Source organism: Trachypithecus francoisi, unplaced genomic scaffold (assembly GCF_009764315.1).
Source record: "Trachypithecus francoisi isolate TF-2019V2 unplaced genomic scaffold, Tfra_2.0 Lachesis_group13, whole genome shotgun sequence".
Taxonomy (NCBI): domain Eukaryota; kingdom Metazoa; phylum Chordata; class Mammalia; order Primates; family Cercopithecidae; genus Trachypithecus; species Trachypithecus francoisi.
In genome coordinates, this window is record NW_022681458.1 from 104,464,448 (window position 1) to 104,471,899 (window position 7,452).

A 7,452-nucleotide genomic window follows, 5' to 3' on the forward strand; every position below is an offset into this window, starting at 1 on the left:
GCAATCATGCTATGATTTGCTGTTGTTTCAACAGTTTTCCGTAACTATTGAGCATGGGAGTACTAAGAAATACACTAGAGGATTTGCTGGGTTTCAAATTTGGTCCTGCTTATCCTCATTATGCAGCAACAAATCAAATTCCCTTTGGTAATTGGGAGAAATCACTCCATTAAGTAGAATAACCTTTTTTTCCTGCCTATTAGTTCAATGGCATAAAGAGACCAAGCTAATCGGGTAGCAGTTTCATCTTCCAATTCAATGGAACCAATATTGTGTCCCATAGTTGCAGCATGTTCACCTTGGAGACTAACAGTTCCAAATCAGCAGAGTTCAAAGCTGCTAGAATAGAAAGCAAAAATTTTGCAAGTATATTATTGAGTATAATAGTAAGAAAAGACACTCTCGTTTTCATCCTTTGATTCCCAGATTCATGTCTTGTGTATGGCAGAAATAGCATCATATAATGACCTTTGCTTCAAAATATATACTTTATTTTGTATGTCAGAACCTCATCCTTTCAAGGTATTGTCTCTCAATTGGCTCTGGAACTGAGTCTTCAGCAAGCCATTTCGTATTTCTATTTATTCTGTAACTTCTGGTTGATGGGGTATTTAGAATGATTCGTTGATTCCATGGGCATGAGCCATTGCTGTACTTCCTTTGCATTGAAATGAGTTCCTTGACCAAAAGAAATGCTATATAAAGTAGCATGAGATTGGGTAAGTGGTTCTCTGGGATTATGGATTGTAGTGCTCTCAAAAGCTCTGATCCCCTCCATGATGGTTTCCTAATGTGATCAACCCACCACAAGATGACTAGATGGTCCCCCTGAAGAATTGTGCCATATTGAGAACTGAGTATTTCTCCTTGTTGCCGACAGGTTAGGAACTCAGCAGCTACATTAGTCAGGTCATATCTGTAAGAGAAATTCCATGTTGTTAGGCCATGTGTAGTCTATTCCTACCACCTTGATGACTTTGCTCATGAGCCCATTGACCAAGAAATGGGGAAAGTGGTAAAAAGAGACTGACATCCACAGAATGTGTCATTCTGTCCACCTAATTATTAACATCTTCCACAGCAGTGGATAAACTTTGATCAGCATTCACATGGGTCACAAATATCTTCACAATCTGTGCCCATACTGAGAAACATCCATCTTTTCCCCAGACTTCACTGTTGCCAATCATACAATTTTGTTTCTGTCATGTGCTTAACCATCCATACAAGCCATTAGCAATTACTTAGAAAGTAATGAAAATTATTCCTCTCACTGAGAAGAATTTCCTTTGCTCTTATCCTTCAGGAAGCACCCCTAAATGGATCTGTAGTATTGCAGCTATCCACTTTTGAGAGGTACAAGCATATGCAAATTGCTCATAACTTTCAGACCCACTTAAGTTCAGTTTCTTATGGGCCATTTTACTGTTATAATATATATTGCTGAGCATGCCTAAACTTATAGCCAGGTGTGTCAGACTGTAACAGGCTCATGATGGAAAGCTCAGGCCACATGATCACTTGATATCCCTTTGTTAGAAGTTCAGTCTCCACCAACTCCCAAAGCAAGCCAATATTCTTACTCAAAATAGCTGCAGGAGACAGCATCAATTTCCTCCAAAATCCTAGAGCTCTGGAGTGTGATTCTTTTCTTGGTGCTTCCCAGGGACTCCATGAAGGATCTTCACTTGCCACAAATATTTTAAATAATTGGTTTATACTGGACCTGCTAGATCAGGAAGGATAAGGGGTAGTGTAGCCTTTACTACAGCTTGAAATTGCTGCAGAGGTTTAGGGTCACTTCTAGCTGAATGAGAAAACACAAAATCTGAAATCTCTAGATCAAAGTTCAGCCATATCAATTAATTTGGCCTAATCTAGTGGTATAATCCATGACTTTTTTTATAAATCTAATACCATTAGACTATATTTCTACACATTTTCCACAGATTTCTCCCAAAATATTTTAGTAACATTTTGTGATTTTGTGGGAATAAACTATTTGTCCAAGGTCATAGTGACCTGTCTCCTTAGAATACACTGATATTTTATTCTAGTTATGAAATAGCAGCTACCAGGGACAGTCGTAGGTCTTAAGAAGAATGAGCTTCCTTCTTCAAGGCATCTTATCCAGGTAAAGTTATCTCTCACAGCGTTTCAAAATTAAGTAAAACTGTTTTTTCAAGTACCAGAGTGAAAAATAATTCCACCAGAAAGAGTATTGAAAAGTGATTTAGGAGTCAAGAGTCCCTATTTCATCTGGATCCAGCTAGATGTCCCCAGTCCAACTAGATCTCCCATCCAAGATCCAAATCCTTCCCTATCAGTGTCCTGACTTTCATATGAAAAACCTTGACAAGATAGTGAATTCAATTGTTATTGTAATTCATCAACATGCTAACATATAGTTAAATTGTGTGTTTGATTTTCAGAAATGACTGTGACTACAAAAAAATTTTAAATTCATTTTAGCACCTTCATGGAAATGCTCTAGTGTTTGAAACTGTTACGTCAGCTTAAAGTTAAGGGAATTAACCTTATTATTTCATTTCTGTAAACTGAAGGACACTAAAAAGGATCCATGTTACACCACAATCCTTATAGATATCATTACTGCCATATGGTCATAATTGGTACCTTAGAAAATAACAAAAGTATTTTAGCACCTTTATTTTTTCCTGATAAGGAAAAGCTTCCCTGGCAAACCTCAAAGAATTCCTTCAAAGTCAACTCTTGATTTAGTATAAATATATATATATATATATATATATATATAGAATTAAATTGAATTTATTTGAAATAGAAAGATAGTGAGGACTTCTGGTTTTGGAAATCTGGTAGGTTGAGTATGTTATCCAGAATTCCTAGGCAATTGTCATGGGAGAGGTATATTGTCTCAACCTACCAGATTTCCAAAACCAGAAGTCCTCACTATCTTTCTATTTCAAATATATTTTGATAAGGTCAAAATCAACTTAGGATGATCAGGATGATCCACGTACCTATTTCTTTTTGCTTTCATGTAGATTTAATACCACTTGGGCTTGTTGGTTATAATTTTATAACAATCCTTATTCCATTTTCAAATCATGGGTTTTATAGGACTTGGATACCAATTGTTGTTGTTTTATTTGTACTGGAAAAGCGCAGAGTCCTGCAAGATACTGTGTGTATATAGAACTTTGAGAAAATATTTTTTCCAAAGTATGAATAGAAAGAAAATTACTTAAGAGTCTTCCTGATCTTGGGAATATTTCATCACTTGGTGAATGTGTAAATACTGCTCTCTACTCCTAAACATTTAATAAGGCAGGGAAGATTGGCTTTACCCTGGACTTAATATTGTCAAAAAAGAGAGTATTTATTTTTCTTTCTTTGTTCTCTAAATAAAGACAAAAATAGTTCTATCTGATAGATAGAAATTGGGACACAAGACAAAGGTGAGATATTGTCAGTTTGAGGATAGATACTTCTGTTTCACTCATCTTCTCACTGAACAGAAGACCAACAGGAAGAAAATTATTATAGCTCAATGTAGCAAGAGACTCATTGTAAACCTGACTCCTGGAAAGTACCACAGGAAGTGTAAAAAAGTTGAAATTAAGAGAAGTATCCTTTCTTCATCTGTTTTTATGGTATTACAAAAACTAAATGTAGCTTCATCACACAACAACAATAAAAGACTCTTAAATGTTATCTTCTCTAAAATAACATGCTCCTGTGCAGACACAAATATTCATGATACGGCATCCAGGATATAGATTTTTGAGAACTTCAGAAATGCTTGAATTCTACTTCCTATATCTAAAATAAGAGGCTGTGAGTAATCTATTCTGTTACTAACCCTGAGCCAAAAGATCTTCAAAAGCAAAAGCAACCAAAGTGCCCCTCTTTACTCAATAGCATCTAGTTGAAATTACTACATAATTCAAGATCTCACAGAAAAGATGGATCTTCATAACAAGGAAAGCAAGGCAGTTGTAAAAATTTAAACATAGTCATACTTTATTATTGTTATTTGGTAAGTAATCATAAAATGTCATTATTTAATGAGAGTCTTTTAGCATTAAATTCATTAAAACAAAAAACAAACCAAACAAAACAAAAAACAGGAAAAAATAGCTGGGCATGGTGGCTCATACGTATAATCCCAGCACTTTGGGAGACTGAGGTGGGTGGATCACTTGAGGTCAGGAGTTCAAGACTAGTCTGCCAACATGTAAAACCCCATGTCTACTAAAAATACAAAAATTAGCCAGGCGTGGTAGCAGGTGCCTGTAATCCCAGCTACTCAGGAGGCTGAGGCAGGAGAATCACTTGAATCTGGGAAGTGGAGGCTGCAGTGAGCAAAGATGATTGTACCACTGAACTCCAGCCTGGGCTACAGAGTGAGACTTCTCTCCAAAAAAAAAAAAAAGAAAAGGAAAAATATTCCATCATAGCATTGTTTGTTAAATGTTGCACATGAACTAATGAGCAGATGAGACAACTACTGTTTGGAAAACATAAAACAAAGTTAGATAAATCACACATGGAAAAATAAATATAAATAAAGGTCAAGTAGAGCTTCAATTTGTTTGCTGTAATCTAATTTTGAAGCAAATCTCACATCTAAGGGAAAAGGGGCCGAGCAGAAAGCATAAGATACATGTGCATTTTGTTTAAGAAGTTTTTTTAGGAAAATAAAATGTTTTGATAGAATTGGATTAAACTTAAAAATCTGATTTCATCAGGAAAATAAAAAATGGAAATAACAAATTACCTTCACAACTCAGAGCTTAAATTACATGCTGAGTATAGAAATGTGAGACATTAATAATTTTTTTCAATCTCCACTGTGGCCCATCCTATTTCTGAACATCACATGGAAGTTTTCCGAATCCATGTACCTATTTCTCAATACCAGTCACATAGACTTCTTTTCCGTGGTGGCATATTTTCTCACTTCAGGAGGTTAACAATGTCAAAGGTCATTCTTACTGGCATATCTATCAAAATATCCTTCATTCTACTCCCATTTTTCTTCTTGATCCCTCAATTTTTCCCTCTCTTTTCTTGTTAATTGTATAAAAGTCATCTTTCTCACTGTGACATCACTGAAAATGATGGAGTGGGGAAATCCAAAACTGTTTCTCTCCCCTCAAACAATTAAGCTAGCAAAAAAACTATCAGAATCAAAATTTTTAAGACTCTGAAACCCCATAAAAAATGTAATGCAACCAAGGTAATGATCAATGAAGACAGAAGATGGTGAAATGTTCTAAGGAAGTATTTGACATTTGAACTTATCTACCTACCATCACTTGTTTCCCAGCTTAGTGGTGACAACAAGTGGCAGCCTGCATTCCTGGTACAGCTTGTGGGTGCCACAGGAGCAATATCTATCTTATTTTCAAAGAACTGTGATTGTCTAGTTTTACCTGTCTGGTAGCTCTCTAAGAGATCATCTCAGGAACCCGCCTTTATTTCACCCACCTCAGAGTTTTCTCAGAGCTGAATGTTATCCCTGGGCCGTGTTTGTTGAAAGAGTCAAAAAGTAAATAAACTAGCTACAGACACCTGAAGCAAGGGATAGCAGTTAGGACAAGCAATAGACATATCAAAATGTATGGGAAGAAAAAGCCTGGGAAAGGAGATACAATGGGAAAAATATCTTCCAAAAAATCTTGCATGTATTGAGGAATCTGGAAGACCATACACATTCCCAGGACAAGACATATACCCAGAAAAGATCCAAGAAGACGCTAATCTTTCACCTGTGGCTGACAATAAGGTCCCACGTAAGCAGGAAGTGAAACCTAAGGCAGAGTGCTAAATAGCTTGAATAAACACTAAAGGAGTGTCCAACACAGAGACAAACTTCAAGGACCAGGAGAGATGGTGGTGGTGGTTGTTATTGTTGTTGTTTTGACTACAAGCATTTAAGGATGTTAAATTTAAGCCCAACGGTAATCAAAAAGAAAATATCTATAGAAAACACACAAAAGGAGATGAAGGAAAATCAGAATAGTTTACTACAAAAAAAAAAAAATTAGTTAAACACAAAAGAAGGCAGTAATGGAACGCACCAAAAAGCTGTAAGACAAAAAACAAATGGCAAAGTCATTCCTTATAAGTAATTTGCAAAATGGCAAAAGACCTTCCTTATGAGTAATTACTTTAAATGTAAATGGATTATACTCTCCATTGAAAAGGCATAGATTGGCAGACTAGATTAAAAATAAATGATTCATTGTGTTGACCATGAGATTAACTTTAGATATAAAGATAAAGAGAGGTTGATTGAAAGTGAAATAATGTAAAAGATAGTCCATGTAAGTAGCAAGCAAGAGTACTGGAACAGCTATGTTAGCATCTGACAAAATAGATGGTAAGTTAAAAACTCCTACAGAGGACAAAAATATTGATACTGATAAAAGGGCCAAATGGTAAAGATAATATAACAATTATAATCATGTTAAGATTTTTGGCAAAAGGGCCAATCCAAGCAGAAGACATAACAGGTGTAAACATACATGTTCCTAACAACAGAACTCTAAAATACACTAAGAAAATTATGACAATTGAAGGAGGAAATAAACAACTCTATGATAAGCATTGGAAACTCTCATACACCATTTTCAGCAATGCACAGAATAACTAGTCAGAAGATCAACAAGAAAACAGAGTACTTGAACAACATGATTACCCAATTACGAACAGACATGCTAACACATATTCACTGACTAACATACACAACACTCCACCCAACAGTAAAAGAATATATATTCTTTTCAAATTCATATGAAACATTTTTGAGGATATGTAGACTCATATATTTGTCTACAAAAGAAGTCTCAATAAACTTTAGAAAATTAAAATCATACCAATTATCTTCTCCATCCATAATATTATGAAGCTAGAAATCAATAACAAAAAAACTAGAAAGTTCACAAATCTGTGGAAATTAAAAGAGATACTTTTAAACAACCAAAATGTCAAAGAAAAACTCACAAAGGAAAATAAAAGTACTAGAGATTAATGAAAATGAAAACACAATATACCAAAGGTTTTTGAATGTAGTGAAGGAGTGCTCGGAGAAACATTTTTAGTTGCAATGCTTTCATTAAAAAGAAAAATACGGCCAGGCACGGTGGCTCACGCCTGTAATCCCAGGACTTTGGGAGCCTGAGATGGGCGGATCACGAGGTCAGGAGATTGAGACCATCCTGGCTAACACAGTGAAGCCCCGTCTCTACTAAAAATACAAAAAAAAATTAGCTGGGAGTGGTGGCAGGCGCCTGTAGTCCCAGCTACATGGGAGGCTGAGGCAGGAGAATGGCATGAATGGGGGGTGGTGGGGGCAGAGCTTGCAGTGAGCAGAGATCGTGCCACTGCACTCCAGCCTGGACGACAGAGTGAGACTCCATCTCAAAAAAAAAAAAAAAGAAAAAGAAAAATACTGGGGGAGGC